The 26510-nt window shown below is 42.3% G+C and overlaps 1 protein-coding gene and 2 non-coding genes across 3 annotated transcripts in view; all 3 read left to right on the forward strand.

Moving 5' to 3' along the window:
* LOC145399443 (uncharacterized) overlaps positions 1–26510 on the forward strand; it is a 136420-nt gene that overhangs the window by 104180 nt on the left and 5730 nt on the right. The gene's annotated exons all lie outside the window — the stretch shown is intronic.
* Positions 18542–18613, forward strand: TRNAH-GUG (transfer RNA histidin (anticodon GUG)). Its single transcript has one exon. It is a non-coding gene; the product is annotated as a tRNA-His (tRNA).
* On the forward strand, positions 20956–21027 carry TRNAH-GUG (transfer RNA histidin (anticodon GUG)). Its single transcript has one exon. It is a non-coding gene; the product is annotated as a tRNA-His (tRNA).

Genomic DNA, 26510 nt, shown 5'->3' on the forward strand with positions numbered 1-26510 from the left:
AAGAAAGGGTCGCTATGTTTACGTCTTGAGATTAAAAGGTTGAGGAGCCACTTAAAAAAAAAAACTCTCCCTGAAAGCTGAATCAAGAAATATGGAACTGTGTGTGTGTGTGTGTGTGTGTGTGTGTGTGTGTGTGTGTGTGTGTGTGTGTGTGTGTGTGTGTGTGTGTGTGTCCTATTTCACATTTCAGGTGTTTGTCATTTCTCTCCACATCTTTTTATTTTTCTTCTCAATTTGTCTTCTTAGAACCTGTTAATCACTCCCTCCTTCCCTCCCTTTCTTCCTCTCTCCCTCCCTCCTTTTCTTCCTCTCTCCGTCCCTTCTTCCCTCCCTTTCTTCCTTTCTCCCTCCCTCCCTTTCTTCCTCTCTCCCTCCCTCCTTTTCTTCCTCTCTCCGTCCCTCCTTCCCTTCCTTTCTTCCTCTCTCCCTCCCTCCTTTTCTTCCTCTCTCCGTCCCTTCTTCCCTCCCTTTCTTCCTCTTTCCCTCCCTCTCTTCTTTCCTCTTCCTCTACCTCTCTTCTTTTCTTCCTTGCCTCACAACTCTCTCTCTCTCTCTCTCTCTCTCTTCCTACCTCCCTCCCTCTCTCCCTCCTCCTCCTCGCCTGTTTTTCTTCTCTCCATTTCTCACAAAATTACACTGTTATTATCCGTCTCAAATTTCTGCCTCCCCACCTGTGTGTGTGTGTGTGTGTGTGTGTGTGTGTGTGTGTGTGTGTGTGTGTGTGTGTGTGTGTGTGTGTGTGTGTGTGTGTGTGTGTGTGTGTGTGTGTGTGTGTGTGTGTGTGTGTGTTTCGAGTACACTGTTGTTTCCCGTAGACGATTTTTTTTAATTTTAAGAAGCTCAAAAGTTAGAATCAATCTCCCTAAACCCCTTCACTACGACGAACACCTGAACTAAAGAAGGGAAAAAGTAATAGAGAAAATTCGTCTGATGGCAGCAATAATAATAATAATAATAACAATAATAATAATAATAATAGCAATAATAATAATAATAATAATAATAATAATAATAATAATAATCGGGAAAGTAGCTTAGGCTCTGGAAAATCCTCTTCGATACCACCGCCAAGCACTTGTGTTGCAAGCTGCCTCGTACCTCCTACGGCACAAAAGGAGGAGTTAGGGAAGTATATAATATCATTCTTCCTTTCTCCTTTGACTCCTGTTTATAATATGTCCATTCTGTGTAAATATGATGATGATGATGATGATGATGACGATGATGATGATGATGACGACGATGATAAGGATGACGATGACAAATACTCGCCCTTCCTTACACTCTTCAGTTCCTGATAATAACAGCACACAATAACAAAAACCTTATTAACCCACATAGTTCCCTCTCACATATACCTCACACCAAATTCCTTTCAGCGTCTCAAAAAATTCAAAGGGAAAGAAGAGTCGAATTTTTGGCATTTCTCTCCATACACTCTTTTCCAATCACTTCCATATACCTTTTCAGTTCAGGTCTACATGGGGACGCGTTTTTCCCCAACCACGTTTTTCCACCAGTCGGACCGGTTCTGCGCGTTCTCTTGTTTCAGCTCCGGGCGTCTCTCCTTTATGTCCTGTGCTGCCCACTGTCATTCCGGGGTGTAAGGAATGAAGGAACGAGTGTGTGTGGCACTCCTACGGTCACTAAGGACTCAATGGATGGATTACACTCAATGGGAAAGATGACTATCGTGTTAAAAACCTATTAGTTCACCTATTACTATCTTCTCCTATTACCATCCGAGGCTGCAGAAGGTGTACAGTACTACGCTTTGTACTAGCACTTGTACAGCACCGCCACTGCTGGTACAATTGTAACAGTACACTGGCTATGTTGAAGCAATCTGAGTACATCATATACTTCAACAACAAACATTTTACCTTAACAGTAACGAACACTGTCTCATACATGCCTTGTCTATAGTGCCTTTTTCGATTCTGTTGTTAACCCCGATCTGTCCAGCCGAGCAGCCCCATCAACCGCAAGTAAGCAATCGTACAGGCAAGGTCGTCCCGTGCAGCCATGGTGATGAAGACACATTAACACACGTGCATCGAAACAACTTACGTGCCCACAAGGTAAGCATATAAATGATGAGGTTTATTATCTACCACACATTACCTAGCCTTCAGTAGTCAATAAAGTAATATAAGCAATAATCTCAGCCCTTTTAAGTACGATAAGGCAGTGCTAAGCTGAAGAAAATAGTGTAGGGGTAACAATGAAAAACTAAGAAAAGTAAAACAGATTTCTCATGCATTGAAATAGTTATGGTCTCCTGCTAGAAAGATTTCGAAAATACATCTCTCTCTCTCTCTCTCTCTCTCTCTCTCTCTCTCTCTCTCTCTCTCTCACACACACACAATAAACTCCAAAAACTACCGTAACACTATGAAAAGTTAAATTTCGTTCACAGCGCCAGAAGCACAGGCCAGGCGGGGGAAGAACACGGGAATAACACACATTAGCGAAGTGGTAATAACAGCAATAACGCGGGGACAAGAACGGTTATGCTTCGGTCAGGGTCGTGTGTGTGTGTGTGTGTGTGTGTGTGAGAAAGAGAAATCATCGGGCAGGTTTCCGAAATACGAGTTTTTCTCTTTTATATTCATTACTGAAATAAATAAATAAATAAATATAGATATGGTTTATTTCTCTACATTTATTAAGGTGATGGCCATCATCCACTCACCTGATGTACAGCTCCCTACTTTTCCCTTCAGCTTTATCATTCCATTCTGTTTCTGCCATTTTTCCTGTCACTGTTATTACTAGTCTTTCCACTTCAGGTGTCTCTACCCTGAATGTCAAGACGAATGGTTTCCTGTAACCCGGTAAGCCATGAACAGCGCTAGTTAGTAACCATATAACATAACAACAGGTTGATTGAGTGGCCAGTCGCTCTTCCCTGAGCGGTGTTATGTGAGCAAGAAACCCCAGCAACCCCTCAGATGTGAACCCGTATATATCACAATTGCATGAAGCGTCTTAACCCACTAAACCACCAGGCGCCCAGAACCAATACCAAACCTATGAAAAAATAATGGCCATCGTACAGGAATACCGACGCCATTACAAGGAAGGACCTGAGTCATCATCATCATCATCATCATATTATTATTATTATTATTATTATTATTCTACGGTATTAGTAGCCTGTTGTTTGTGAGGGAAAATGGGAGGAATTCTCTTTTCATTTTGGGTCGGGTCTGAGTGGTGTCATTTTAAAAGGGAATGGTGGTGGTTTGGGTATTTGAGAGAGTGGTTTTATGCTCTCTCTCTCTCTCTCCCTCTCTCTCTCTCTCACACACACACACACACACGACATAACCTCAAGGAACCTATAAAACCCCGACGTGAAATGAATACAGTAAAGCATGACGGGTTTGGCCGGATGTAAGAAACAGGAGCCCACAAAAGACCTGATCCTAGCCCTTAACTCCTTCAATCAGGTTATTCATTATTTAATTCTTCCTACCTTCAGATGGCTTCATTAGAATTAGGAGAGAGAATTACACCCGGAGGGGTTTAACATTAGGTAACCCGCTTAGTATGCAAGATTTTTCCAATGTTGATTCACGTGGCAAGAATTGGGTAAAAAGAACTTACCAGCGCCCCGCCTTATCAAATCGCTATGCTGTTGCCCCCGACACACGCAATGACACCAAACTTGACACTCACCTGCTTTGACACACCGGGAATGTCTACGTGAAATTTCAGCTCATTCCACCCAGCGGTATGACCAACAGAGGATTCCCAGTGTCTGGCGAAAAATCGGGCACAAAAGTACGCGTGCCTCGCCCAAGCTCACCCTCACATTTACAATATACACCATTGTTGTCAGCTTGTCGTTCCGCGTCTGAAATCCGAGAGGGTCAAATGTGGACACACACACACACACACACACACACACACAACCTCTGATTCACATAGTATTACAGATTACGACACTGAAGTGACTGGGTTAACTCTTTGGCAGAATATTTTTCAATTAATGAAATGGGTGTCATCGTCCCTCGTACTCTGGAATAAAACAGGAAACTGTTAACGTTAATCGAGCCAATTTTTCAACAGAACAGTTATAATGGCGACCAAGACTTTTTCCCCATTATTTTTTTTAAGTAAATTCGTTTGGCGGTTACCGAACTTTAATGCAATGTAGGTAACTCACAGGTGGATGCAAAATGAAAAATGGATCTTACATAACACTTATTAACCTGTCGGTGAAATTGAAGTTAATAGTGAGCAGCAACTGAACGGGCCTCGCCACACCATACCCCACACAAATATGTTATAGTATCATGACATATTTTTCGAATTATTTAATCTAACTATTTTATTATGTAATTTATCTTATTATGGTATCATGACATTGTGTTTATTTATTTATTTAACCTGCCTACCTATCCTACTTATTTATCTACCTTATTTACTTATTTATCTACCTTATTTATCGATCTTTTTTTTTTTTTTTACAATAACGTCTACAATAACAAATACATAAGCTAAACTTTACTGTTCATAACCCAGGGAATAATCGATTAACTTTGGAACCGATCCGGATCGTATTAGGCTACAGATTCTGGATCCGGAAAACATTTTTCTGTGAAACCCTAATCAATGATGAGAAACCCTAACCCAATATGAAGAGTGGTTTGGAAATTACGTTGCCCTTGTCGGAGAGATGCGCTCCATTGAGTGCCCCTCTACTTTTTTTTACACTGAATATACCACAATACACAGCTTCTAGTCTTTTTACTCTACTTGGCTTAAAACTGCCATCTCTCCACCATGAATGCTGAGGTGTGGCAATAGATTAACACCAGAATATGATGCTAGTCACGAAGTGGTGCTATGGAAACGTATATATCTAAAGCATTTTGACACCCGCCTACACGAAATAAACCGTAAACGGACGAAAATCTGGATGATGATGATGATGATGATGACGATAATGATGATGATGATAATAATAATGATAATAATAATAATAATAATAATAATAATAATAATAATAATAATCACCCACTCCTACGTCATCCCTAATCCCACTAATAATAATAATAATAATAATAATCACCGACTCCTACCTCCATCCCTAACCCCACTAATAATTCTAACACCACCACCCATCACTACGTCAATCCCCACTACACCACATCGTTCCCATGGGAGTTGAGGTAGGGGTGAGGGGTGAGGTCAGGTGTCGGGTTGGGAGTGTAGGTGGGGTCAAGTGGGGAAAGGGGGTCAGGTTACTGGAGGGGGGGGTAGCAATGTCCCACCTGCCAATCATCACCCACTTAGTGACATGGGAAGTGGAGGTGTAGGTGGGTGGGTGGGGTGGAGAAAGTGGATTAGATAAAGTGGATTAATTGTTTTTGCTACTAACAGGTGGACAGTTCAAGGCTGGTATGAATTTAAGTGGATTAAATTTTATTCTACCTCCAGACGATTTTATTCTGGTCAGTGATATGGGATTTATTTGGGTTGGTGGGTGAGGGGGGGATTTAAGAGAATATATTACGGGAAGTATAATTATTCTTTGGGGTAAATTCTAGGTTTATGTTGCGTTAATATTCAATCTGGCAAATACAGTGTACCATTAACACAGTGTCCATCCATCCTGCGTATCAGTGGGAAATAGAACTGGGATAGTGAATAAATAAATGGAACACTCTTACGGTACAATCTGGTTTATTTAGCATTACTCACAGCAGTACTAGTGAGAAATATGCAACAAGTTCAGTAATAATATGAAGCAATACTCACACTCATTACGATAAAATATATATTTATAAATGCTTAGTGCTACCTACTCCTGCAGGGTGGGGCCAAAAATGATGATAAAATAATAGTAATAATAATAATTAGTAATAATAGTAAATAAATAATAATAACAATAATAATAATAAAGAATATAGGTCCACTTTCTCTAACATGAAACAGAATCAACTGCACCCTGCAAAACACACACACACACGTATATTATATATATATATATATATATATATATATATATATATATATATATATATATATATACCGGTATATCATCTCTATATCTATTTTTTCCTTTGTCCGACTCGGTACAGGCTTCACAGCCGGTTCCCAAGGACCAGTAGTCCTCCTACATACGAAAAAGCCTCAACAAATATATACGAGAACGAAAGTGACTGAAAATTGTGATAGTAAGTGAGTAGTTGCTGTTGTTAAGTATCCCAGGGTTGTCTGCCCGGGCAGACCCACCAACAACAGATAAGCAATCACCCATGCAGGGCCGTCCCGTGCAGTGAACCGATGTTCCTTTGTGGTAGACAGCACCTCGCCACAGCGAGGCGCGGGGAAGAGAGTGGAAGTTTAGTTCTTGGATGGACGTTGCTTTTGTGTCACTCCACCCAGTTAACAGAGGCGCCATGGCAAGCTCCAAAGCCCCTGTTATTTGGCTATGTGGTTAAAACCCAGCACCTTAAAGGGTGTCCTGCGTTACAGCATACCTCCAGGCTTGTCACTCAGTGCAGAGCCATCTGACGTGGCAGGATGGATGGGATAATTAAAAGGGGAGGATGGCAGACACAGAAAAAGATTGATACAGGCGAAGGAAGAAGCAGGCAGCACGTCAAGTGATGATGGTCGCCTGGGAGGAAATGTGAGAAAGTGGGTGAGCAAGTCAGCGTAAAATGAGCATGAGAATGAATACGTCAGCAAGTGAGAGTGAGAGGAGTGAGTGATGATGAGAAAGCATGAAAGTAAGGGACTGATTGACACTGAGACTGTGAGTCAGTTAAATGTGTGAAAGCAAATTACAGTGAATGATGAATGACAATTAAGGTGACCGAGAGAGTTTAAGACAGTGGAACTCAATGGGAATGAATTTAAGTGAAAGGGTGAAAAAAAAAAAAAGTCAGAGAGGGAATGTGACAAAGTGAGAAAGTAGAGTCTCCTTGGTTACCAGTCAAATTCCCTCTGCAATCTGTATACGTAATTCAATAAGCCTTAGAGAGAGAGAGAGAGAGAGAGAGAGAGAGAGAGAGAGAATCGTCTAGTGGTAGCCTGAATAAAGCAAATAAAACCATGAACTGAAGGAATTAAGGTAGCTCTCTTGGACCTCTAACATTCTCTCTCTCTCTTCTCTCTCTCTCTCTCGTAGAAATGAACACAAACTCCTTCAGTACAATTCCTTCTTTATAAATTCCTCCTACCTCCACACTACCTTACTCAACTCAGGCATGGGAGATGAAGTTGATTGATTCAGGGATGCAATTTAGAATTTGAGCGGGAAGAAAAAAAAAAAAGGGTCGATTTGAACTGTGTAAAAAAAAAAAAAAAAAAATCCTGTATTCCTTTTACCTACACCTGTCATCTCCATCTTGAATGCCGAGCTGTAAGGAGAGAGACACACTGGCGGTGATAGTCACGAAGAAGTGCTATGCAATGGATGCAGAGCTGTGGACTTGTCTTTTTCTGCTGCTGAGCTACGTGAAATAAGTTGCAAAAGGGCATGAATTTACGCCAACTTGGAGTGAAAGCAGTACAATCTCCCACAAATCTCACTGACATGTACAAACTATCTATCTATCTATTGCCAGACGCCTCAATCCCGTTTGGGGTGGCCACAAACAAATCGCCTCCAAGTCGCCCTGTCCCCCGCCATTTCACTGCCCTGCTCCCAACTCACACCCCACTCTCTCATATACAAACGCCCATTCCAATAACACCACAGCAATTTTAAGAAAGTCCTTGCATGTACTCAATATGGACGGTGGGTATTAGTGGCGTGGTGGTGACATGTGAAGGTGTACGGCATGTAGGAAGATTGCTGGTCCTTAGGGAACGGACGGTCGGAATCAAGAAATACATTCCTACTTCTAGTCCCCATCTTGATTTCCTTAACACCCCTCGTTGAGCCCCTCATTGTCCGTTTGTCTGACTGTCTGTTTGGTTTTGCTTGCCTCTCATAGTCGGTCCGCCTCTGTGTATGTTTGTAAGTCTCTCTCTCTCTCTCTCTCTCTCTCTCTCTCTCTCTCTCTCTCTCTCTCTCTCTCTCAACCATTAAACATTTTCAAACAACACGCAAGTCTTTAAAAAACATATAAATCAACAAACTAATACAATAAACCACAAATGCACATCAATTACGGAACTATGATGATAACAAAATGTAAACACAGGAACACGTGTACTGTGGGCGGAGTCAGCTGAATTTGTTTACATGGGTGACGCAACGCTGACGTCACTACCCGGGTTGGAGAAAAGTGACGCAACCCACCTCCCCACGCTGCATTCCACGTGATATCAGACCCCCCCCCTCTCTCCCTGTTTTCATCTGACGGAACTAGCCCACACCCACAATTTGATTAATGGTTGCTTGAAACAGTGGGTTTTGATTATAAGGAATGGGTCTCCTTGGTTACTAGTCAAATTCGCCTTCCAAAAACGTCTACAATGCGGCCATCAACTAAGCTTAAGGAAGGCTAGGAATCTTCGTCTTTATACAACAAATGCTAGTATCAGGACCTGCTATACTCTTTTTACTTTAACTAGGCTCAAACTTGCCAACTATCCATCTTGAATGCTCATAATGTGGTAATATATAGCATAACACTGAAATATGTTGCTAGTCACGAAGAAGTGCCATGAAAAGGGCTCACTGTCTTTTTGTGCCTCTGAGTTAAGTATGTTGTTAGTCACGAAGAAGTGCTATGACAAGGACGTAGAGAGCTGTAGCATTATCTTTTTCTACCACTGAACTACGTAAAATAAGCTACAAAAGGATGAAACTCCAGGTCAAGGTGAAAGTACAATACCATCCCTATCCCTCTCTATCCCCAGCACCCCTCCTACCGCCATCTACCCACCCTCCTATCCCTCTACCCCCTCCCCTCAATACAACCCCTATCCCTCCTTATGCCCCCAACCCTCCTACCTCCCACCTACCCACCCTCCTATCCCCTTTCTCCCCTCCCCTCCCCGCCCACACACTCGAAGCATCCAGTGCTACCTACGTCATTCAGTGGCGTCATGCATTCTCTAGGTCTTACAGCCATGCACGTGTCAGAGTTACGCAGCATTCCCACGGCTCTGGATATACGTATTACTTCATCCTTACGCCTACACACCCACATTCACACATTGCCAAGAACCTTTACTCCCTCAAACCGCTACACCCACTCTCTCATGTCCACATATCTCTCACACCCTAAAATATACCCTTACGCCTACACACCCACATCCTGCCCACACCATTGCACCCTCAAACTGTTACACCCATTCTCTCATTTCCACCTACCCCACACGCTTTTCACATCCTAAAACACACTCCACATCCTCACACTCTCACAACACCACATTCTCACACGCACCATCCTCACACTTACACATCCACTTGCACAACCTCACACCCACATCCTTGTACCTCCACACCCTCATCCTCACAATCGCATCCCCCCCACCCTCACATCATAACGCCATACCCTTACACCACACACACACACACATACACACTGACTCACTCCACCGCATCTTCACACCCTCACCCTCACATCCAATCATCACACACCAACCATCCTCACATTCACGCCCATATCCCCACACACCACCATACTCCTCTCACACACCACCCCTACACTTTACATATTAATTTCCTGGTTGACATATATCCTGGTGACAGATGATCGCTTAGTTAGGACAATATTCTGCTACTGTGTGTGTCCTTGCTTTTCAAAACTGTAGATCAGAGAATAGATGAAGGCACAGTATTCCACCTTCCAAGTAAATAGCCATGGTTCTTGAGGTCACATTTTAAGACGCTTGGGAGATGTAACAGAACATCCTAAGCGATTTACTCTACACAGTACGCCTCTGATATTAAAACAAAGTACACAGCATGCAAGAGAGAAAGTGAACCATGCAGAATGAATAACTAAGGAACAGGTGCTAGGAGCCTCTTATGATACTTACAACATAACTCTTAACTCCAACAATAACAGTGCTTTTACCATCTTCTTCCTGCCCGCTCGTGTCCCGGAGGCATCGGTGTGCGGGGGAGAGCCTGATTTTATTTTAATTATTATTATTATTATTTTTTTTTTTTTTGGGGGGGTCTTTCTCTCACACAAGTTCGTTTGAATTTTAATCTAAGTTGAGTCTTCATTGTTCTACGGCATCTTGTCATTACACATCATTTCTTTCTATATGTGGGAAAGGATGTCGAGATGATGATTGATGATGATAAGGAGGAGGAGGAGATTGACGATAATGATGATGATGATGATGGTGATGATGTTGATGATGACTCGATGGTGGTGGTGGTGGTGGTAACGGGGAAGGTGGTGGTGGTGGTGGTGGTGATGATGATGACGATGATAACAGGAGGAGGTAGAGGAGCATGACGACGATGATGATGATGATGGTGATAAGGATGTTGATGATGACTCGATGGTGATGGTGGTAATGGTGAAGGTGGTGGTGGTGATGATGATGATGATGATGATGATGATGATGACGACGACGACGACGATGATGATAATAATAATGATGATGATGATGACGACGACGATGCTGCTATTACTAATGATGACGGGCATACCTCTCCCACTCAGAGCAATTACCTTTTCGCCAGTAGCCTCAACAGCTCATTAAAGACCAATAGGCCTCACATTATCAGAAACCCCCATCTATGTACAGTTGTGGACGAGCGTATCAATCCAATCTTTAGTCGATCTACTGTGAAACCCTTACATATTATTCTGAAAAGCCTGAATATCGTACCACTGAGTTTCAAGAATCACTGGTCACACTACCGTAATTTATCGCGATGAGGTACGTATCGACCTACGTTTTAGTCCAGCAATTATAAAACTCTCACATAATATTCTGTAAAGTGTGTCGGCCTCTATCACATTACAGGGCTTGAAAAAAAGATCGCTCGCCCTCCCGTAATTTGATCGTAATGAGGTGGAGCAATATTTATGTCCGCACCTGTACCACGCCCCCCCACTTACCCACGGCCACCACCCTCGCTACCCACGCCCACACCTGTACATTATCTCAATCGTTACGTACTACCCCGAGAAGTTAACATGTGTTATTGAAGTAAATGAGGATAAGGCATAGACGTAAACACCTTCATAATTACACACACACACACATTCTCTCTCTCTCTCTCTCTCTCTCTCTCTCTCTCTCTCTCTCTCTCTCTCTCACACACACACACACAATTTACTACACCCGCGGCTTCCACTCTACATATTCTCCTCTCTTATTTTCTCATATTTCACTTTCTATACTGTCCTCTTCCTCAAGTTTGCCAGAGAGAGAGAGAGAGAGAGAGAGAGAGAGAGAGAGAGAATCACAAGCAAAGTTTTTCAATTAACACTTTCGAGCCAGCCATATCCAGAGAAAAACCAAAACATCTTAAATGAAACAGGGAAATGGAGTGTAATATATTGGTTAATCAGAATTCCACGAGGCAGAGGGAGTCCCACATTTATGCAGCATCAAAATCATCAGCATATTCATTAATGTTACTATTTCTGGGCTTTCATTTGGCTATATGTATCTGTGATAAATATACAACAACAACTACTACTACTACTAATGCTGCTGGTACTACTACTACTACTACTACTAATAATAATAATAATAATAATACGGTAATAATAAAAAAAAAGTGTCACAGTAGACGTCAATTGTAAACTCTCCCAACAGGATCTTTCACACAAACTGGCACCATGTAATGCAAGGAGAACAGACACTGGGAATTAGTGGGCACTCTGTCTCGACGTTACTGACGTGGGTGGGAATTATAGGCACGAAGCTCTAATTAAACTAAAGAAATCCCTCAACCACGTATCATATACCTGAAAGACCTTTATACATTATTGACAATCTCATCACAACTATTTAACATCCTCCTACCACTGATCTCATGGATTAGTAGAAACATTTTATATACAACGCAGTTCTTACGAGACGTGTGAAATTCCTCTACTACGAATTTCACGAGTACAAGTATATACAAAATTAATGTTCTTGCAAATATTTACAAATCTATCTGCCAGGAAGCTCATGGATACTTACAAATACACGCATTTTATACAGTAGTTGCATCGAGTGATTCTTGCAATGGTTCTGAATAAGTATATGCAGAGTTTAATTTTTCTACGTATATTTAGTGGATTGTCAATTACTAGTGATTTAAAGCAATATTTCTAAGTTAACAGAAGAGTTTATTTTGGGAGCAGTTCAGTTATGGCGATCTGCTAATCATAATATCTGGGTATCTGTCCTGGAGGTCATTACGTTCCTGTCACCCCTCCCCCTTCTCTCTGTCTCTGTCTGTCTGTCTGTCTGTCTCCCTCCATCGTCCACCCCCGCTAGGCCTTTTCCATCCACTACGACACTCCACCCTTCGCCACCTGTCTCTCCACGTGTTCCCTCCTCCTCCTCCATCTCTCCACTCCTCCTCCACCCCTCCCCCTTCTCCTGCGCATCTCTCCACTCCTCCTTTCCTCCCCCACCCATCTCTCTCTCCACTCCCTTCTACCACGCCGCATTCCACGTGACACCTCCACTCCCTATACTTCGCTTCTCTCCACTCCCTCCCAGCTTAAGTCAACAGTCTCCCCCCCCCTCTCTCTCTCTACCAGCTATAACAGTCTAAACATTCAGTATATCCTATATATTAATGCCACACCAAACGTATCTATTCTACTGCAAAGCATTCTATATATATTTTTTCTTTATGTACAATCACCTGCAAAAGTTCCGTTCCTCCTCACGACAATTAGTAGCCCACATCATCATATTAGTCTGGCTATACTTGCACGTAGTCACTATAATCACTATAATCTACGGGCTTAAGTATTATGGAAGGCCTCGTAGCACTGTTTCCTTTGCTACTTATTTTCCGTTTTTCCCATTAGCACCCTCATTACCGAAATCGTTTTCATATTGGTCAACCTTGCCTCGATAACATACAAGATACTGAGGTGTACCACATGGAATAAATCGCTAAGGGAAAGGTCTTAAGACATTTCCAGCAAGACCCCCTCACAATTTCCCATTCAGTAACAACCTAATCCTGTGTAGTTTTTTTTTAATTAACCTCTTCAGTACGGTGACGTCGTTTGGCTGGTTATATCTGCTGGCTCGAAACATTAACCAGGTACTTATTGTTTTTATTTATTCAGGAAAGTTCTCGTACTGATGGGGTTAATCACGGCTGTATCTATGGTAACGAAATATCTCTTCCGCGCCATCGACAGGAGAGAGAGTGAAATATTGGTAACCGGGCTGAAAGGGATGTGTAATGTCGTGTTAGTAATAATGGGATTTGTTAGGCTAATGTGTCTCTTTAAAAAAAATATCCTTTTCCCCTACAGTATGGATAAGAGGTGTGTAATAAAGCTGCCTCTCTCTCTCTCTCTATACAAGCCAGCACGCCACTCTCCACGTGACCCTATTGCATCATCCACTCTCCCTCCCTCTCCCCCTCCCCCTACCTCTCTCTCTCTCTCTCCCCCTCTCCCTCCCTTCTCCTCCTCCCTTAAGTCACAAGACATTAGTCATTAATCTCTCTCTCTCTCTCTCTCTCTCTCTCTCTCTCTCTCTCTCTCCCCACCCACCCACACACACACAAAATTCTCACTAAATTCTCCCTCTTTTACCCACCTCTCTCTCTCTCTCTCTCTCTCTCTCTCTCTCTCAAATAATATATAAGACGCAAACTACACCCGCACAGCCACCCACGTGACCCACCCACATCCTTACTCTCTCTCTCTCTCTCTCTCCCTCTCTCTCCAAAATAAGACAAGAGACGCACACTACGCTCACACCCACATCCTGAACGCTTTCTCTCTCTCTCTCTCTCTCTCTCAATCATAATTTTTACTACCTCTGGGAAAAAGTACTTACGAAAAAACGCAAAAATTTTCCATGAGACAACGACAACCTCCTATGCTGAACCAACCCTGACAGTCACTACCAGTTAACAGTCATACGCTTTTTCGTCCAGCCAGTCAATTCTGTATTGTAATTTCTACTATAAAAATCCTTCAAGATCCGTATTCCAGTCGGTTAAGGAAGCTCCCTAACACCTCTTCCTTAGCGATTTATTTTTAGATATGGCTGGTTAATATCCTCTTGGGCGTTATGTATGTGTAAAGTGAGGCGATGTTAGATGAATTTACATGACACACGTGTGAGGGCAGTCAAGGTGTAATATCCAAACTAAATCGCTAAGGAAAAGGTGTTAGGGACCTTCCTTACCCAACGAGAAACCAAATCTCTCGGGTCTGATAATATAATTCTTAGATTCATAAAATATTCCCTTCCTATTACTTTATTTTATTTTACTATCATTATTACTACATCCATTGTCCCTGGCAAATTTCTCAACCTCCCTTATATAAAACTGGAGAAGCCATTGATATTGCTAATTAGTATTCAATCTTCCTCCTCCCTGCCTCACGAATATTGCTATCATCCAATCTTCCTCCTCCCAGTCTTAACGAATATTGCTATCGTCCAATCTTCCTCCTTCCAGTCTTAAGGAAAATCACAGAAAGTAGAACTGCAATAAATCAACACGTAGCATTCTTGTAAGGTACGTAACACTATCCATCTATCTACCTATAGCCCGACGCCCTAATCCCGCAAAGGGTGGCCAAAGACAAAACGCCTCCAAGTCGCTCTGTCACCCACCATTTGACTGCCCTCCCCTCAACTCACTCCCCCTTCCCTCATATACCTCTCAACTCCATCCCTTCACCTCTCTGATACACACCATGGCTTCAGACGAAAATTATCTACGAATACAGTGTTGGGCATTATCGCCAAGTATATGATAACACAGACAGCAAGCTTATCTCCCTACTAATCCTCTGTGATATACCTAAAGCCTTCGATAGTGTCAATCACAGTATTCTCTCCCTCTCTCTATTTCTCTCTCTTAAAAAATCTGCAACATCAACGTAAATACTTTCTGGTTCAAAAATTACCTGACATTAAACAGAGACGATCCACGTAAATCACCGTCTCCTCGAAAGTTAATATTACCACAATCTACAACCAGTGATTAAAGTCCAATTCCCTTCAATATCTTTTCTCTAATACACCAACACACATCACCAACTACCTATTAATTTAGTACGCTGACGACACACAGTTCCTCCACAGTGGCTCGATAAATAAACTGAACCTACTAATTAATATAGAATAAGAAACACTGCTTCAGGCTAGTACCGTTTTTGAGACAATGGTTTTCAGTTCAACATGACACTGGGACACGTCAACTTATTAAAAAAACAAAAAATCAATATACGTTTGTGACAATAAGATCCAGCCATCCACCCATATTAAAAATCTCGTGACTATAAAATCCTACCATCCACCCATGTTAAAAAAAGAATCTTGTAAGAGTAACATCCAGCCATCCACCCATGTTAAAAAATCTTGTAAAAATCAGATCAAATCATCCACCCATGTTACAAATCGTGTAAAAAGAAGATCCACCCATGTTACAAATCTTGAACAAATCAGATCCTAACCATCCACCCATGTTACAAATCTAGGTGTGTACACTGACTGCTTTTTACTCTTACATAAGTAAATCACTGAAATAACAAGGAAACCCATGGGAGCTCTGACATCTAATAACAGAACTAAACATTACATGGACAAAACAACCCGCATTACAGCTGTACATTCTCTAGTATCAAGCATTCATAACTACTGTACTCTAATTTACCTACAGCAGTTCACGTCCAATCGTTACGAATTTTTCTAATGTATGGAGGACACCTGTAGTCTGGTGTAAGGATTATTTTGTTTTTCCTTGTCTGTTCATCTTTTGTACATGGAATATATATATATGGGGAACAACAAATCCATCCCTCATCTCATAACTTCAAAAATCAATCATGAAATCACTAGAAGGAGAAGCCAAGAAGTACGATCATGTCACCCTCATCTTTAAAGACCCGCAGGGGTTAAATACAGTAAACCAAATCACGTTCGTTCTATTATCATTTTTAAGCAACTCAATAGCTATACCCTGAGTAAATCCATGAAGTAATCCAGTCTCTCCGGAGTAATCCAGTCTCTCCCAAGTGAAAATTATATGACATCTAGTAACACATGGGAATTAACAATCTTTAAGTCCCCTACCAAGATGAACTTAAGACGCGATCTGTTTCTTGAAGAGGCTCAAACTTGTGAATCCAACTATACCAGAAGTTAAAGAGGACGCTAATCTAATGAGAGAGAGAGAGAGAGAGAGAGAGAGAGAGAGAGAGAGAGAGAGAGAGAGAGAATTATATAATGCTTAACACTGCCAGTCCCCTTGAATGCAACATATTCTTCTACCTTTCACTCATAATTATAACTTGTACATAATACCTCAAACAATCATTCTTTTTCTATTCTGTAAGGCAATGTCACAATATCTTGTATTTTTTGTGTATAAGAATATCCTCTCTCTCTCTCTCTCTCTCTCTCTCTCTCTCTCTCTCTCTCTCTCTCTCTCTCTCTCTCTCTCTTACACACACACACACACACATTCTCACTAAACTTTCTCTCAACAGACACACACACGCCCACACAGACACAACCACACATTCCTACACACACATGCACACTCATTCTCTTTAAACTCTCTCTCAACGGACAGACAGACAGACAGACAGACAGACAGACACACACACACACACACACACACACACACACACACACACACACACATTCTTACTAAACTCTCTCTCTCTCTCTAACAAATGAGACCGGATAATAGAGGGTGACACACACAGATAAACAATGACAGCAACTCCCCCTCTGACCTACATACTTAACAACCACTATCCCTACCAACAAACACCCATTTACCACCACTACCAACATTCCTACCACAATCTACCACTATTACCAACATTCCTACCACAACCTATCACTATCGACTCTTCTGTAACGGCTACCATCTTCATTCTTACCACAATCGACATCCAATACCCCTACCAACATTACTACCACAATCTACAACCACTATCCCTAGCAACAAACACTCATTCACCACCACGACCAACATTACTGCCACCCTCTACAACCATCCCTACCAACACTATTACCATAATCCACAACCACTATCCCTACCAACAACCACTCATTCACCACCACTACCATCATTACGACCACAATCACCACCAACATTAGGGCGCGTCCACACGTGTCGTCAAACACGTGCCGACAACACAGCTGGCAATGTGTTTGGCAATGTGTATGCAGCAGTATTTGGTCAGATGTATGCAAATAGGTTTTCATTGCAGCTTCGAACTTAATGCCAGACACCTTAATCCTGTAAGGGGTAGCCACAAACAAATCGCCTCCATGTCGCCCTGCGGAGGTGATGCAATGAATATATACGAGGCAGGTGAGACTTCACGATGTTGCCAAAATGGTCTGGACGCTGGTGTTCGAGTATGTTTGCAGTTTGTTTGTTAATGTGTTGTTTACATGTCAGCACTCGATACAGCACACGTGTGGACGCACCCTTAGTACCTCAATTTACAACCACTATCCCTACTAATAAACACTCATTAACCACCACAACCAACATTACTGCCACATCTACCGATATTATTAGCCTGAGAGAGAGAGAGAGAGAGAGAGAGAGAGAGAGAGAGAGAGAGAGAGATTGTAGTGTAGCCCCAAGTTCATTTGAAAGGTAAAGTTGGTGGACTGCAGGCTGAAATTTCCTTTCTCCTACAGTCCACCATCATCCTTTCGGGGAACAGGGAGGAAGAGGATCCAAGTCGGGCAGAAATTGTTATCTCTTTCAAATGTACATAAAATCATTCCCACACAGAGACTGCCATGTTCACTACCAAATGGACTCACACATGTAAAAGCACCCCTACTAATACCACAACACCAGCTCTGAATAATACCCCCACAGCACACTAAAAAACACCGCCACTAATACCACAACACCAGCTTTGAATGATACCTCTAGCACACTAAAAAAAACACCGCCACTAATACCACAACACCAGGTATGAATGTGATATCCCCAGCACCTCATAGCAGACAAGTATGGGATGCAGAGGATTAGCACTCTGTTGATGTTTCGTAGGTGGATTACTGGACCTTGGGAAAGGGCTTTTATGTCCAGCCTCTCTCTCTCTCTCTCTCTCTCTCTCTCTCTCTCTCTCTCTCTCTCTCTCTCTCTCTCTCTCACACACACACACACACACACACACACACACATCAGAATCAATCTCTCTCTCTCTCCCCCCCCTCACACCAGAATCTCTCTCTCTCTCTCTCACACACACACACACACACACACACTAGAATCTCTCTCTGACTCTCTCTCACACACACATACACCTTTCATCTTCAACATTATCAACAGCTATACAACTATAATCTCAATCACAATTACCAATGCCACCACCACGACCACACATTCCACCATAGCACCGCAACCACCACCTTTCCTACCACAATTACCACAACAACCACCACAACCACCATCACCCCGGCGGCCGTGATCGTATAGTGGTTAGTACATTGCGTTGTGGCCGCAATAACCCAGGTTCGAATCCTGGTCACGGCAATGGGGTCATATTTTGAGAGAGAGAGAGAGAGAGAGAGAATTAATACTCATCTATAAGCATCTATTTATGTAACTAATCTTATCTATATCTATCAATGTCTTTCTATCCACCTACCGATAAGCATCACCATCCAACGCTGTCAAAATCTATATAAAAACTAACCTAATTATCCATCTACCTTTCGATAAGCATTACAACTAGGTACCTATTTATGCAACTAATCTACTTACCTATCTACCTATATACCGCCAGACACCTAAAAAAACCTGAGCGTATCCAAGACATCGAAACTAATCATGGTCACTCCCTTCATAACCACCACCATAACAAACCAATCCGCACCACCACATCGCTACTTGCGCTCCCTTGCACTGCTGTATCGTGTTCTGCCCTGTTCTCCCTTGTTCTACCGTGTTCTCCTGCCTGGTACTTTCCTACCTTACCCTGTTCTCTTCTGTTCTTTCCTGCCTTTCCCTAACCGATCTTTTCCTGCCTTGCACTCCCTGCCCTGCTCAGCCATGTTCTTCCCCCAAACATTTATATATATCAGTTCTTGCACAAGCTAGAATGACGAATATATACAGTTTATTGGTAAATCGATGGATGGATGGATGAATGGACTGATGGATGGATGGTTGGATAGCTAGAAAGGATGGATGGATGGATGGATAGAATGGACAGATGGATGGATGGTTGGATAGCTAGAAAGGATGGATGGATAGAAAGGACTGATGGATGGATGGTTGGATAGCTAGAAAGGATGGATGGATGGATAAATGGATGGACTGATATATAGATGGAGGGATACATGGAAAGGACTGATGCATGGATGGATGGATGGAGAGGATTCGATAGATGGATGAATGGATGGAAGTATTTATGAATGGATGATTAGACAGCAGGAGATTATACAAAGATTTAGACAGACAAACAGAAGGATGAATAACAACGTACTGATAGATGCAGTGAATCAACACAAACACACACACACAACGAAAGAGAGAGAGAGAGAGAGAGAGAGGATAAATCTGTACGTAGACAGATCCAACAAACACACTGACGCAAATATAAACATGAAGAAGCACACACGTCCACCATCGCGTCTTAACAGCTCCTGGAAGGTCAATGAACTTTGCCCTTTGACCTTCGACTGAGTGCTCTCAAAATCAAGTTACAGTCCTTTATTCTTGCCTGACCTTTAACCATTCAAACAAGATTGGTTCAGATCAGAGAAAAACTGAGCGTACCTTGTTATGTTACCTCCTTTTTCACTTTTGACCCTTTCCTTGTGAACCTGACCTTTGACTTCACAAAATCGAATCTATTTATCTATTTAACTATCTCTTTATCACTGCCCCACCTTGACCACCTCACAAATTTTGGTTTAAATCGGATTGAAAAAAATGTTTAAATTGACCTTGCCGCGTGACCCTGGCTCTGGACCTACTGTTCTGAGATACGCTACGTCAACCCCACTGGCGATCCTCCCTTTCATCAGTTTTCGTCCAAGTCCGGTCACAAGTATTTTAGTCCTTTAACTCATGCAGACTAAAGAGGAGAGTGTATGCAAGTGAGGTGGAGCGGGGGAGAGGGAGGGGGAGGCCGAGGATGATACGGACGGATGGAGTGGGGAGGACTATCAGAGAGGGGGGAGTGAGCTGGGAGCAAAGCAGTGAAGTGGCATTGAACAGGTCGACATGGAGGCGATTTGTTTGTGGCCACTCCTTACGGGACTGAGGCGTCTGACAATAGATCGATAGACAGACGCACGGTTCGAGCTCTGACCGTGTCCTTTGACCTTTACCTTCGACTGACTTCCCAAAATCAACCCCTTCTGGTCTTGGATTACCTTCAAAATTGCAATAAACTGGATAGAAACTGCTTAGATTAAACATGTTAGTTCAGACTCTGACCTAACCTTGTGGCCTTGACCTCTGACTTAATGTAAAAAATAAATAAATAAATCCCTTGGCTGTACTGCTCCACCAAATTGTTAAAACTAGGTAGAAACTGCCAAATTATTTTCTTCACACATACACACACAGAGAGATGCATGTGTCTAGTTCAACAAAAGACCCGCTCTCGTTTCGTAGGCGCGGTTGTATCACAGAAACTACACAGGCAAAAAAAATATGCCGCTGGACAGATAAGATAGGTAGACAGATTTAGAGATAAGAAAAAAGCTAGACGGATAATTTTAGCATCCACTGCTTAATCAATCTCAACTACCAATCACGTCTACCAACCTCTACCTCAATACTACCAGCCTATCAACGCCAGCAACCGCCTCCTTGCTACCACTACTACCACAACCACCACCGCTACCACCGTCACCCCGGCGGCCGTGATCGTATAGTGGTTAGTACATTGCGTTGTGGCCGCAATAACCCAGGTTCGAATCCTGGTCACGGCAATGGGGTCATATTTTTTAACAAACTCTCCGACATTTACATACGAAATCATTAACAAACTTTAGTAGTGCATGTAAAAGATGAGAATTTTTTGTGCATGAATATCGAATAGGAGGAACGTTTCTCAGCAGGGACGGATATGACTCGGAGATCTTACTGTCAGTGCCGCCTCTCACAGGGTGCAGCGTTAGGCAAGCAGGAGATAGACGTCCCTACTCAGTAACGACCCCGCCTCCCACAATACACCACCCTCCCTCAGTGTACCTCCTCATAGCCAACACCCTCCTCAACTACTCTTACCACCCTCTGTCTGATCTAGTACTTCTAACAAGTTTAAACACAATAATTTGCGAAAATATCTTATCGCTTCGTATCGCATCGCTTATAAAATCTCCAAAATGCTTGCATACGTCGGCCTTGGTCACCTAATGGCGGTTCTCCACGCTGCTCGATCTCTGGCAGCCTCCCTATTCAGTCCCTTATCCTTGAGGTCAAACTTTATGACCTCGTCCCGGGTCTTTCTCGGTCTGCCTCTCGCAACCCTAAACGTAAAATAATACCATCCATAGTCAGAACTGTAAACATCACTGAAATAACACACACACACACACACACACACACACACACACACACACACACACACACACACACAAACCATGGACACAATATATACCGGCAGTGTAGTGTACTTACATAGATCATCAGGTATTGTCCTCCTACGTACCTGAAAAAATGGAAAAAAATATTATACCACACATAATAATTTAACTACACTTGAATTATAATACATATGATAATAAATAATGTTACTATTCAACTTAACTTAGATTTTATACTATGGATTTCACACATCGTGGTGCTACTCGAGAAAGGTGAAATAATTGCCTGACAGCCTATGTTATTTATTCAGCTCTTTAAAAGTAAACAGTACATTTGCACACACACACACACAAAACCTGCCTCGCTACGCACATTCTCTCTCTCTCTCTTTCACACACACACACTCAAATGAAACGTGGTTAAAAGCACCTCGTAAAACTTCCTATTAAATGAGAGTCTGAACAACATCCTCAGTGATAAGAAACAAAAAAAAACTCCAGACGTTATCGTACTGAAGGGTAAAAATTCACAGCTACGTTCAATAAAATCTGTCTGTCTATCTATTCATTCATCCATCCACTGATCCATCCATCCATCTATCTATCTACCTGTGCCATCCATCCATCTATCCATCCATCTATCTTCATCCATACAACCATTTATCTATCTACCTGTCCCATCCATTCACCCATCTACCTTCATCCACCCACCCATCCATCCATTCATCCCTCTATCTTGCCTAAAGCCGCATCCTGTGAGGGGGGGGGAACCTTGACAAATGATCCCCAGGCATTCACCAAAGTTGGCCATTCGGAAAAATAAAATTAATATCCCAGGAAAATAAAAACTAATGAAATATAATCGTAAATTTAGTTACTGCTTGAGTGCTGGTTGCTGATATGTGTAATTCTGAAGGCAGGCAGATGGGAAGGAGGGCAAGTGTGTAGTGGAGGGGGAGGGTGTAGTGGAGGAAGAGAGCAAAGGTGTAGTGGAGAAGGAGGGCAAAGATGTAAAGGAGGAGGGGAAATGTATAGTGGAGGAGGAGGGCAAAGGTGTAGTGGAGGAGAGCAGCTGTGTATTGGGCAAGTGACAGATGTGTAGTGGTGGTGCTTACGACAGGTGCAAGGTGGAGAGGGGCAAATGTTGTGTGTGTGTGTGTCTGTGTGTGTGTGTGTGTGTGTGTGTGTGTGTGTGTGTGTGTGTGTGTGTGTGTGTGTGTGTGTGTGTGTGTGTGTGTGTGTGTGTGTGTGTGTGTGTGAGGTGTTTAGGTAGGTGTGGTGTACAGGAAGGCAGGTGTGGAATGGAGGAAAGCAGGTGAGGAGCATGCTAATAACAGAAGTGTGGTGTTGGTGGCGTGACAGGTGTGGAGTGGAAAAACAAGTGTGGTTTGAAGAAGCTGGCATGGTGAATGATAGTGATGTGTGGTAGTGGTGGTGGTAGTGACAGGTGTTGAGCGAGGCAGGTGTGGACTGGGGTGGTGCCACGTGTGCGGGTCAGGTGTGAGGCAGGGTAGGGTAGGCAGGTAAGTGATCCTACTCATCTTACCTGGCTAATATAGGCCTAGTGACCCACACCTGTCCTCCCTCTCCCCCTACCTCTCCCCCTCACTCTGCCACACAAAATATTATTCATCACAGCGTAGGATTAATTCATATGCAACGTAATTAGCATGTAAAAAAATGCCAAATTATTATCTATGAACCCAAGCAGAAAAAAGAAAGAACCCAAGGACTATAGCCTGAAAGTTTGTCCCTTGAAAAATAGAGGGGGATGTAGTTAAGAATCAATATTATTTCAATTAGAGATTTTTTTTCTTTTTTTATAACTGAGAGTCCTTGCCAGAGAAAAGATAAGGATCCATTTTCTTTTTCAATACTTTAATCAGTCCACTAAATCAATTTCTATTTTCTCATGTTACCTTTTTGTTACTTGCACGTAGGAGATAAATGGCTTCAACAATCACAAAACCCCAGCTTAACATGATGTACATCTCATTACATCACTGCCACTACCAGACGATTATACTTTGCAGAGATTTTTCGCAATGGAGGGGTTAAAATACAGCCTTCACTTAACTTTTGGCCTTGGGTTCCTTCTTCCTTGCGTAAAAAAATATAAAAATTATCTTATAAGCTAAATAAAACAGCTTGAAGGTATCTAGAATAAAACAAAATACACTATCAGATTTAAAGAGCCAATCATTTCACCCTGCAGGTTAGTGTCGAATACGTTCTACTTCCCTCCTTTAAAAATTTCCATGAGTTTCCTATTTGGTCCTTCTCACTTTTTCCTGCCGGTTTCTACAGGTGAGACTGGTAGGCGTGAGAGTGTGGGTTCTGTTTTCCTTTAAGGCTTTGGAGTAATGCCTATCAACTGCACGAAGGGTACAAAAAGGTGGATTATACATTTTTCTGAGGACACAATCTTCCCCTTGAATACACAGCAATCTAATTTCCATCCAGGTCCCTAGTCAGGTATTCTTAGCTATGTCCTCACTAATCGTTGAAACGCAAGGTGTCCAGGCATCTCGAAAAAATGAACGGATCTGGAATTTGGCTCTTTGATATTTTGTTTTTATTTGGTTCCTTCTTCACTGCATTAAAAAAAAATATCGAATCCAAGGGTCGTATTCATTAAAATAGATAAGATTTCTCATTTACACCTTTACCTTCGTTTACACAGGTGGCAAACACTTACCTGGCCTGAATAATAATGTGAACGAAACGATAAAATATAATCAGATAATAATGAATAGTATTGGGGACTTACCAGAGAAACTAAGATCCTTTATAAATACAGCCCTTCAGTTTCATATCAAAGTTTCACCCATTACACCTGTTTTTAATTGCCCAGTCTAATTTATAAAGGATCATCAAGCCTACCTGTGTTTCAATTAACAGGTGACGTTATGATTAGGTTATGACTATAGTGTGTCTAATCTAACCTGGCGATATCACTAATCTTTTTACCTCAGGTGATGGTCAGGTTTAGTCAGCCTGGGGGGGGTTAATTTGACTAGTAACCAAGGAGACTCATTCCTAACTCCTACAGCCATGATTTAGTATGTGTAAAGTATTAAAACATCTCGACTATAGTAGGGAATCTCTCCTTCTCTCTCTCTCTCTCTCTCTCTCTCTCTCTCTCTCTCTCTCTCTCTCTCTCTCATGCCAGGTACGTAGGTCCAACAGGTAAAGGTAATCCCATCATAGATTAATTCAGGGAGATTTATCAGTGAGAGAGAGAGAGGGAGAGAGAGAGAGAAGCAGGTGTATGACGATGATCTGAGGAGGGATGGGAAGAAGGAAAAAGGGGGGAGGTGGGGGGGGTCAGGAGATAGGGAAAGGGTGAGGGAGAAAATAGAGATGGTAAAGGGAGGGGGGAGGGATGAGGGACGTGAGGAAGGATGAGAGGGAAGAGGAAGGATAGAAGGAAAAAGGAAAGAATAGGAGAGAGTAGAGGAAGGATAAGAGAAGCAAAAAGGAAAGAATGAAAGAGGGAAGAGGAAGGATGAAAGAGGAAAGAGGAAGGAGAAAAGAAGGAAAAAGGAAAGAATGTGACAGAGAAGAGGGAGGATGAGAGAAAGAAAAGGAAAGAATGAGAGAGGGAAGAGGAAGGATAAGAGAGGGAAGATGTGCTGGGGAGAGGAAGGAGGGAGGGGAGGGAGAGAAATACTGGGGGAAGGAAAGTGTCCGAGAAGGTGTTAGGAAGGATGGAAGGACAGAAGAGGAGTAGGAAATGCTGGGAAGGAAAGAGGAAAGGAAGGAAGCTTAAATTAACAAGGTAAGAAGAAAAGAAGTAGGTAAGAGAGAAATGAAGGACTTATGGAGGAAAGAAAAATCAAACTTATGTGTATATATATTTTATCTTCATCTTAACTATGCATACTTATTATTATTATTATTATTATTATTATTATTATTATCATCGTCATCACCATTATCATTATTACTATTATTATCACTCATTATTATTATTATTAATGTTTAAAAAGGATATGGTAACCAGGGAGAAAATAAATAAAGAAGGCACTACGATTGAAAAAGGAATGGATGACAGAAAAGATGGAGGAGTGAGATAGAGGAGGGAGATGGGAGAGAGAAAGACAGGAACGAATGGGGGGAAGGTGGTTATCACAAGGAATAATTGGGAGGGAGGGAGGGAGGGAGGGAGGGGAGAGAGGTGTGACTGTGGGAGGGAGTGCCAGTGTGATAAAGGGAAGGAAGGAGAGGAGGAAGGGAAGGAGGGAGAGGAGGAAGGTGTGAAGGAGACGGGAGGCAGTCAGATAGGAGAGAGAGAGAGAGAGAGAGGCATCCTTAGACTTAAGACAACAAACAGATCTTCATTTCTGTCCCTTAAATCCATCAGCATTGTGTCAATTCACTTTACTCCGGCTTCTTCAAAACCACTTAGATTCAGAAAGGACCAAGAGACGACATGACCCTCCCCCCTTACTACAATTCATTCATTTTGAGAGGGCGGAGATTTTTCACTCTTTCGCACCAAGATAGTGAGCGTGTTTACCAGATAAAGATAGTCAGCGTGTTTCCCAGATAACCACTACTTCTCAAGGTTTACTCCTCACCTGGGAAGGGAGGGTAAAGAGTAAAGCATCCCTCTCGCTCGACGCAATCTCCAAAAGTCACAATTTACCACACAACAAGCCTGAGAAGTATTTTTTTCCGCCCCTTTCAGTCTATTTCGTTCCTTGTACTGTTTTCCTCTTATGTTTCTCTTGTATTTGCTGGAGAATTAGTCGTAAGTGGACAATAATTTAGCAACAATAACTAACCTTATCAGTCCTTACAGCTCCTTCCCCAATCAATCGTGCTAATCCCTGACAGTTATCGTTTTCTGACGGCGAGAAGTTTGCCTGAACACACACAGC

The sequence above is a fragment of the Coenobita brevimanus genome, chromosome 49 (assembly GCF_032717465.1).
Source record: "Coenobita brevimanus isolate Jiangsu-jjx chromosome 49, ASM3271746v2, whole genome shotgun sequence".
In the NCBI taxonomy this organism is placed as follows: domain Eukaryota; kingdom Metazoa; phylum Arthropoda; class Malacostraca; order Decapoda; family Coenobitidae; genus Coenobita; species Coenobita brevimanus.